Below are 9,186 nucleotides of genomic sequence, written 5' to 3' on the forward strand. Positions count from 1 at the left end.
GGGTGCGCCGGACACTGACTGATCCATCGCGCACTTTCCTAACGTGCTGGTAGTGGCAGGTGCTCCCACCTCCATCGATAAACACGGTGCATACTCGGGATCACGGCCTTTTCCTTCGTTCGAGTTTAATTAGATCCACGAGTGATCGCGACGTGAACGATATGCTGATAAGGGGACCGATTTCGGTTCTAAGTGACACTAGCCATCCGGGTTCCGTGAATCTATTTAACCTTGGTTTAGCATTATCGAGCCCGATGGAACTCGTATCTATTCACTCTTGTTTATATTTTCGGACCCCCGTTATCGGGTTCCGCGAGTACACTCAAGAATAGAATATTAAGTAGAACAGGGATCATCGGATGGAGAGAGACGTTGGTGTACCTTTTTTTTTTTATTTATATTATTCGACCTTGGACTTCGAGAATTGAACACTTAAGCTTGAAGTACAGTTTCAATTTTAAATATTTCAAATTTCGATCCGACAATTCTATTTAAGATTTGATTGCCATTATCGAGTCCAATGGAACTCCAATGCATTCCATTTGTTTATGTTTTCTGACCTTGACTACTGAGTTTTCCGAGTGTACTTATATGAGTTTTCCGAGCATAATTCTATAATATTTAACCTTGAAATATTGTTCTGAGATACAATGGAGACATAATGTATTTTCTTTTATTTATGTATTATACGACCTTGAAAATATTAGTCTACGAATATCTTGGTAACATGAAGACCAAAAGGCTCTTGTGTATCTTCTATTGTTTATGTAATTTTTATTTACTATACAATATTAATTATAGAGTACCACCGTAGGATACAATGCATCAAAATAATGACCTTGAATATTAGGACCTGAAAATGTCATTCTAGAGTTCAGTAAACCTCAATTTATCTTGTATTGCTTATATCTTTTGAACTTGGCCATTGAGATCTTCGAATCTACTTAAACGTGAAGTACCACTGCAATGTTCAATAAACTACAGTGCATTTCCTCTTTTTTACGTTTGTAAACAATTATATTTCAGTTCCTACACTCACCTGGAAAAATGTTCATCGCTCAAAATCCTTGATCGGGTTATGAAACACATCTTAGTATGTTTGAATAATTGAAATAAATTATGAAATTTAAAAATTTGTATAATTTTTCTCTTTTTTTTAATTCCTCGTATTATCAGTTCATTGTGCAATATTTAAAATTGATTCGATAATGATCCTAATACAAATGACCCGAACGTCATCACATTTGTTGCTCTGGAAGCCATTGTTGGTACTATTGTCCAACCAAAGATCGCAAAAATTTCCCTATACACGTGTTCGAAGACTCCACTCTGTTTCGTTCGTTCATCGAGTTCGATCTATTTTCGCAATAACTACAATTTTTTAATACCTTCCTCCGTAGCCATTAATTACTCCAAAGTGTGATTCAATTTCAACTTTTTCCAACACAGTTCATCCAAAAATAATCCCATTATTACCCCAGCTTTGTCTCACAGTTATCGCAACTGTCTCGTAATTCCTAACCTAATCGTCGTCCCGTCGATACAAATGTTCAGTTACAAAAATCCAAAAACAAGGAAATCCATCGGAGGAAAAATTTAGAAAATTCACGTTTCAAAGCTTGAACGAACCGCTAACTACTATCCGAACCGGTATTTTAATCCCCGTGAGACACTAACGAGGATACGAAAACATGGCGCGCTCTCAACGCGAAAGTAAACCTAACCTAATTGCCGTCACATCGATGGCAGTATTTCACTAGCGAAGAAATCAAAAGTAGAATGAAAAGGGGTCCGTGGGAGAAAAAAAAATACCGTGGAAGAAGAATTCGCAAAATTCACCGTGCAATGTTTGAACAAACTGTCGAATACGATCCGTTATTTTAATCGACTCGAGACACGTAGCTGCGATCTGAAGGTGTAGCGTGTTGTTGGCTGTGTGAGAGAGAGGGGGGAGAGAAGCGAGAAGTGAAAATAAAATTCAAGGAGAATCGAAATGGATTAACATCGACTTAAATCCCTTCGGGCAACGAGATAACATCCACCTCGACGCTTCACATTCTTTTCCCGTCGTCGGCTGTCGCTAATAATCCTGATTCACGAGCCAGGGCTGTCAATAACTCCGTAAGCTTTCGAAATTCGCCGCTGTAAATCGCGGTTATCGAACGACAGCGCCTCATCGCCTGCAATCGTCCACGGTGCAACGCGCGTTGCATCGAGGACGACAGCGATTTGATTACGTGCGAACAACCGACGAATCAGGCCACCGAAAAGGTAAAATTACGGCTCCCGTCTCCAGCGTCCCGTATCGCGGAAACTTAAACGGCGATCGATGACACGGCACACAACAGGGCACACGTAACTGTTATTAATAATTTACCGAGCGTTGCAGAGTGAGATCCAGGGCCTGCCTTTGGTGAACATCTTTTACAGACTTGGGTGAACTTTTGTGTGTTTCTTGATTCGTGAATACCTAGTGACTAACTATTGTATCATGACCTGACATTTTCAGGTCCTAATACACAAGATCATTATTTTGGTGCATTGTATCCTATGGTGGTACTCTATAGTTAATATTATATAGCAAATAAAAATTACATAAACAATACAAGATACATAGGAGCCCTTTGGTCTTCATGTTGCCAGGATATTCGTAGACTAATATCTTCAAGGTCGAATAATACATATAGTATTGTGACTTGTGTTTGTTAACGTTTCTTTCGTTTATATTTTGTGTTCTGGTAGATGAAATCGTTATTAGTAATTTATCTTGCGTATATGAAGATCTAGTGACTATTAGAACCTGCTATCATTGAACTTCTTTTATAGTCTCAGGTGAACATTTATGTTTCTTGATTCATGCTGTAAATTATTCTTGTGTTTGTTACTGTTTTTTTCTTTTATACTTTGTATTCTATACGCAATCGTTATTAGTAACTTACCTTGCATATATGAATGTCTAGTGATCTTCTATTCTCTCTCTATTAGGACCTGCTATCATTGAACTTCTTTTATAGTCCTAGAGGAACATTTATGTGTTTTTTGATACATACTGTTATTGATTCTTCTGTTTATTACCTTTTCTTCTTTTTGCATTTTGTATTCTGGTGCATAAAATCGTTATTAGTAATTTACCTTGCATATGTGAAGATCTAGTGACTATTAGTACCTGCTATCATTGAACTTCTTTTATAGTCTTAGATGAACATTTATATTTCTTGATTCATGCTGTAAATCATTCTTATATTTATTACCGTTTCTTCCTTTTATATTTTATATTCTACACGGAATCGTTATCAGTAACTTACCTTGCATACATAAATATCTAGTGACTATTAGGACCTGCTATCATTGAACTTCTTTTATAGTCTTAGATGAACATTTGTGTGTGTCTTAATTCATACTGTAAATGATTCTTATGTTTGTTATCGTTCCTTTTCTTTATATTTTGTATTCTACACGAAATTGTTATTAGTAACTTACCTTGCATACATAAATATCTAGTGACTATTAGGACCTGCTATCATTGAACTTCTTCTATAGTCTTAGGTGAACGTTTGTGTGTGTCTTAATTCATACTGTAAATGATTCTTATGTTTGTTATCGTTCCTTTTCTTTATATTTTGTATTCTACACGAAATCGTTATTAGTAACTTACCTTGCATACATAAATATCTAGTGACTATTAGGACCTGCCATGATTGAACTTCTTCTACGATCTTAGATGAACATTTGTGTGTTTCACGATTTACGAAATGCTTATCGTGTTTGTTACCCTCTTCTGTCTTCATTTTGCATTCTTTTTACCTACTTCGGTATTATATATTCTCACACGAATAATTGTTATTAATAATTTACCGATTAGTATACAAAGCAGTCTAATGATTATAAGCTCTACCATATCTCTTCGGTGCGATACGTTCTGACACGCGTAATCGTTATTAATAATTCACCGAGCAATATACAGAATGACCTAGCGACTATCAGACCTTGTCATTATTACAGTTCTTCTTTTATGGGCTTCGAGGTGAACAATCGTTTGTTTCTCAATGAACGTTGTCAATGTTTCTCCTATTTGTTTCTTCATTTTTCATTCTTCTTGCTTCGATATTACGTACAGTGCTAAAATAGCAATATCGAATCTTTTACAAACAATTACTTCCAACTTCTTTTCTTCTTTTGATTTTACTTTTAGCTAAGATCCGAATTAACTCGCAAAATTCTCCTCAAGAAAGTCAAAGTACTGGCTTCCCGTTCAAGAAAGACTCCAGTTGCTGTTCTTGCTATCATTAAAGCCTCAAAGTAATGCTTTTTCAGTAAAAGAAAACCTACTTAGTCATTTAATCAGAAAAGACGTACCCCGGAGTGCAACAGTTAGTTCATCAAGAACGCGAATTGTTAAATCTCCTTGTTTAAAATTAACCGCTGAAAGTGATTCATTAACGATTCAACAGAGAATAGTATCCTCGTTTAAAAAATCAAATATTTCGCTGAAATCCAAAGTAAATTAACTAAATATATTCAACTCTTTCTCTTCTGTATTCCAGTTATTAAATAACAATAATAATCGATAATAATCAATGTTTCCATTCCCATATGATTACAAAATGTAAAACTGTTTCTAGTACCAAACACTGTTCCAATAATTCAGGATTACAGAGGAGTTAACTTGATCAGAAAACTTTGAAAACAGTCTCGTGTTTCGCCCTCTAGGTGTTAAACAATTTAGTATCGAACAGAACAAGATACCCGACCGATAGTTCTCGATGCTCTACAAATTGATCCCTGTTCGATGAAAAAGGAAAGTTTCATCCTCGAGACGATCCTTCGTAGAATTTCACAAACCCCTGGTTCAAGGTTAATGGAGATTTGTACCATAGACTTGAAGGTCCAACGATAGAAATCTAGCAGGCTCTGAACCGACCGAACGAAAGTACTTTCGCTGTTCTCGTAAACCTCGAGATCAACTTGTAATATTCCTGCTCGTCGAGGATTTAATTCTAATTTCGGTTCTATTTGCGTGCATCAATTCGTGTTAACGAATCGAGCGACAGTGTAGGGTAGGGCTAGGGAGGGGGAAGGTTCTAATCTCCGGATTACCACGAGCTTGGTATTACCCTAATCCGTGTACGAGTTTCGAGCATATGTATAATCCACGGTATCTTGACCCTTGAACGAGTTACGATTGAAAAGTGACTTGGCGCGTTCGCGAATTGGCACGAAGGTGTGACGCAAGTTCGATTTGTTGTCCCTGTCATTCGAAGAGAATGATTCGGCGACGATGATGGACGTCACGTTACAAACGATGAAACGCTCTCACTCATCCGTCAATTTTCCAATTGTCACACGGATGTATATGGAAAGATAATCCATGTAAAACTACTTGCATTCTCCACGGTGATGGATATAAGCAGGGACACGCTGGGACTGGATGACACGGTGCAGCCGGCTGCAGTGTACGTTGCAATATGACAATGAAACGCATTACAATTGCACATATGCGTTATAATTATTTACAAATACAGAAGGTACCGAATACCCTTCGTGGTAAATTGTATATACTCAAAAGAAAAGAAAAATTATTTTCTCCCCACACATTCAAAGTGTATTGAACATTCTTCTACTAAATTTTATTTCTAAACATTACAATGTTCACATGCAGCAAATCTCAAATTTAGAGATTTAGTTTAGAAATAAGATCGAGTGGGAGAAGAAATACACTTTGAATGTGTGGGGAGAAAATAATTTTTTTCTAAGTATATACAATTTAATGCGAAAGGTATTTGCTACCTTCTGAATTTGTAAATAATTATAATGCATATGTACAATTGTAATGCGTTTCATTGTCATATTGTATGAGGAATTTTCTATTGAGATTTACTGCATGTAAACATTGTAATGTTTAGAAATAAAATTTAGTAGGAGAAGAAATACACTTTGAATGTGTGGGGAGAAAATAATTTTTTTCTAAGTATATACAATTTAATGCGAAGGGTATTTGGTATCTTGTGTTTGTAAATAATTATAATGCATATGTGCAATTGTAATGCGTTTCATCGTTATATTGTATGAGGAATCTTACATTGAGATTTGCTGCATGTAAACATTGTAATGTTTAGAAATAAAATTTAGTAGGAGAATGTTCAATACACTTTGAATGTGTGGGGAGAAAATAATTTTTTTTTTTTTTGAGTATATACAATTTATCACGAAAGGTATTTGGTACCTTGTGTATTTGTAAATAATTATAATGGATTGTTTTGAACGTCATATGTTACGAGAAATTTTCTATTGAGATTTACTGCATGTAAACATTGTAATATTTAGAAATAAAAGTGAGTAAGAGAAGAAATCGATACACTTTAAAAGTGTGGAGAGAGAATAATTTTTTTTTTAAGTATATACAATTTACCAGGAAAGGTATTTGGTACCTTCTGTATTTGTAAATAATTATAATGCATTGTTTTGAACGTCATATGGTACGAGTAATTTTCCATTGAGATTTGCTGTATGTGTAATGGTGTCTGTAGTCGTTGGTGATTTAGTGAAAGATAAAAATTGTATCGAACGGTCAGTAATATTGTCGATTGGCCTTTATACCAATTAACGACGTTGATTGTTTATCAGACACTATTAAGATAACTCCGCGTGTACACTGCTGGTAAAAAGTTTGAAACCGTTTGCGCAAACTGGACGAGACTTGGACTTTCTCGATGTAGTGAAGAATTTTTACCTATTCGATGCTAAATTGTATTTTTTTAAATAAAAATTTTAAGTGTTTATTGCTCGTAAGAATCACGTAACGTTCGAATAAATTTTAACAGGGGTAAACAATTTCTTTTCGAATGTTGTTTATGACATGGTACCAAACGAGATTAGGTTTTATAACATTTATAATATCTCGTCTATGTGGAAAATATTTCGATGTAAACGTGTGTCTAATTTGACCTATTTCTCAAGTTATAATCACTTTTGTACTCTGGTAATATTTAATCGCAAACTGAGCCGGTATTAATGATTCTACTAAACAATTTAGATAAAATGCTCGATAACTACTTGATATCACTCAACATTGTTGACTATTCTGTTCTACAAATGAAACAGAGTACAAAATCTACGGTATAAAAATGGCTGCAACTTGCAAACAAGATCAAATATTGACACGATTGTATGAATTTTTTCATTGTTTATTAAATCAATCTCTGAAATATTTCTCAAATATTTCAAGACACCCTATGTATACAGTTGTGTATGTATTTTCGTTTGTACGTAACAAAGATATTTAATAAAGATAATAATAATAATGTTAAATTGTCTCAAGTCATTTTACTCACTTGAAAAGTGTACTAGACCGTTTCACTTTTTTTCATTCTTAAATCACCGTGTCCTCGAAAAATATCACCTTAACGACATCGTAGCAATTAATTTTTCAAGGATCTCCTGTTACACGTTGCTCAATGTTTGTTGTAATAATTGCTACATATGTCTTTTTAACGATGAACGTTGAGAACGAACAGTTCGATCAAGGTCTTCCCACGAGAGAAAAGTGGAACTACAATGATCTCAATGACCATTCTATATTTATTAGTATTCATTTTATTATTTTTTTTTATTAATTATCGTATTCACGATTTCTAAATGTGTTTGAAATCTTCTTGCATTGTGGAACAATCCACCAGTAATCAGAGTACCAATATTATTGGGTTGTTCGAAAAGTCATTTCGTTTTCCAAAATGGAGAATATATAATTTAATAAAATGTTTATACACTCTAAAAAAATCGTGTTTTATTTTCACCAAAAAAAAAATGAAATAACTTTCCAAACAATCCAATATAAAAGTGTCTCTTTAACATCGTTCAAAGTTTTCAGAAATACCCCCATATCACCATAGAGCTATCACTATACTTGATCATGAGGGCTACACAGTCTGGTGTCATCCTTTCTTCTGCAGACTAACGAATGATTATTCGTCATCCTGATTCTACCATTTCGAATTGGTATACAACTGTACACACGATCATCAAATAGCCAATTGTCGCGTATTTTTACAAAAATTAATAGTTTTCTCCCAACCACATAACCATTTACGTTACTTCTTCTTAATCAACGTTTCACTGTAACAGTCAGTTACGTTAAATTTATTCCTCTTCGACAGACAAAATTCTATTATCCATAAAACGTTTCACTGTGTACTCGAATGACCACGAATGACCATTAATTAGCTTCTTTGCAAAAATTACAATTTGCATTCCTTAATTCAAGACTGATCTCTGTTCTCATCTTCGACTCCCCTGTCCAGTGACCTGAATTGGACGATTGGTTCTGCAAAAATTGTAACAATGCGTATAAAATGATTTATAAGTATCTGTTGACAAATGTACCTCGTACAAATCTGATATTGAACAACTATTAGAGAAACAATAAAGTCTCGATCTTTTACTTAACTCGATAGAATGTTGTTCCAAGCTGTAGAGAGCTGCAGGTCGAGAAACGAAGGTTGTTCCTTAAAAGTGAAGTCGTGGACTGCAGAGTGATGCTTCCCAAGTAATGAAATATCTAAATCTGTTGACAATAGATCGTTGTGAATACTTGCAACAATACCTCCGAATTGATAGGAACATTATCGTGAGATTCGATATCGTTATCAATCGGTGATTCGAAGCTTTTGGTCGGCGGTGTAGATGATTCCGAGGACACATCCGTGACGCGAGTGACAACTCTTCAGATCAATGCCATGTCAGTCAACCTTCGTTGAGTAAAGTCGTGTGACACCGATACGTGACGTGACCCGGAAGGCGGCCCGAAAGAAGTCGTTTATGTTGCCGACCTCGACAAGGTTGAACCCAATCAGTCAATCTCCACTGAATACTCGTCGTTCCGGTATTTCAAGCGCGATCGTGATAGAAGTTAATCAGAGCATATTCCTGACTCAAATCATTTGAATACTTGTACGGGTGTCCTCATGGATCGACGAAGTGTTACACTTCTGTTCCCAATTTAACAATTTCCAGTTTGGAATTTAAATTTAGGAAGAGAATCGACGGAGATGGAAGATGGAAATTGAAGGTTGAAAGTAAACAATTGGAAATTAGAAATTGGAAGTTCCAAGTTGGAAGTTAAAGGTTAAAATCTAGGAGTTAGAAGTTGAAAGTTGAAAGTTGAAATTTTGAAGTTGAAAATTGAAAATT

This window comes from Ptiloglossa arizonensis, chromosome 5 (assembly GCF_051014685.1).
Source record: "Ptiloglossa arizonensis isolate GNS036 chromosome 5, iyPtiAriz1_principal, whole genome shotgun sequence".
Taxonomy (NCBI): Eukaryota; Metazoa; Arthropoda; class Insecta; order Hymenoptera; family Colletidae; genus Ptiloglossa; species Ptiloglossa arizonensis.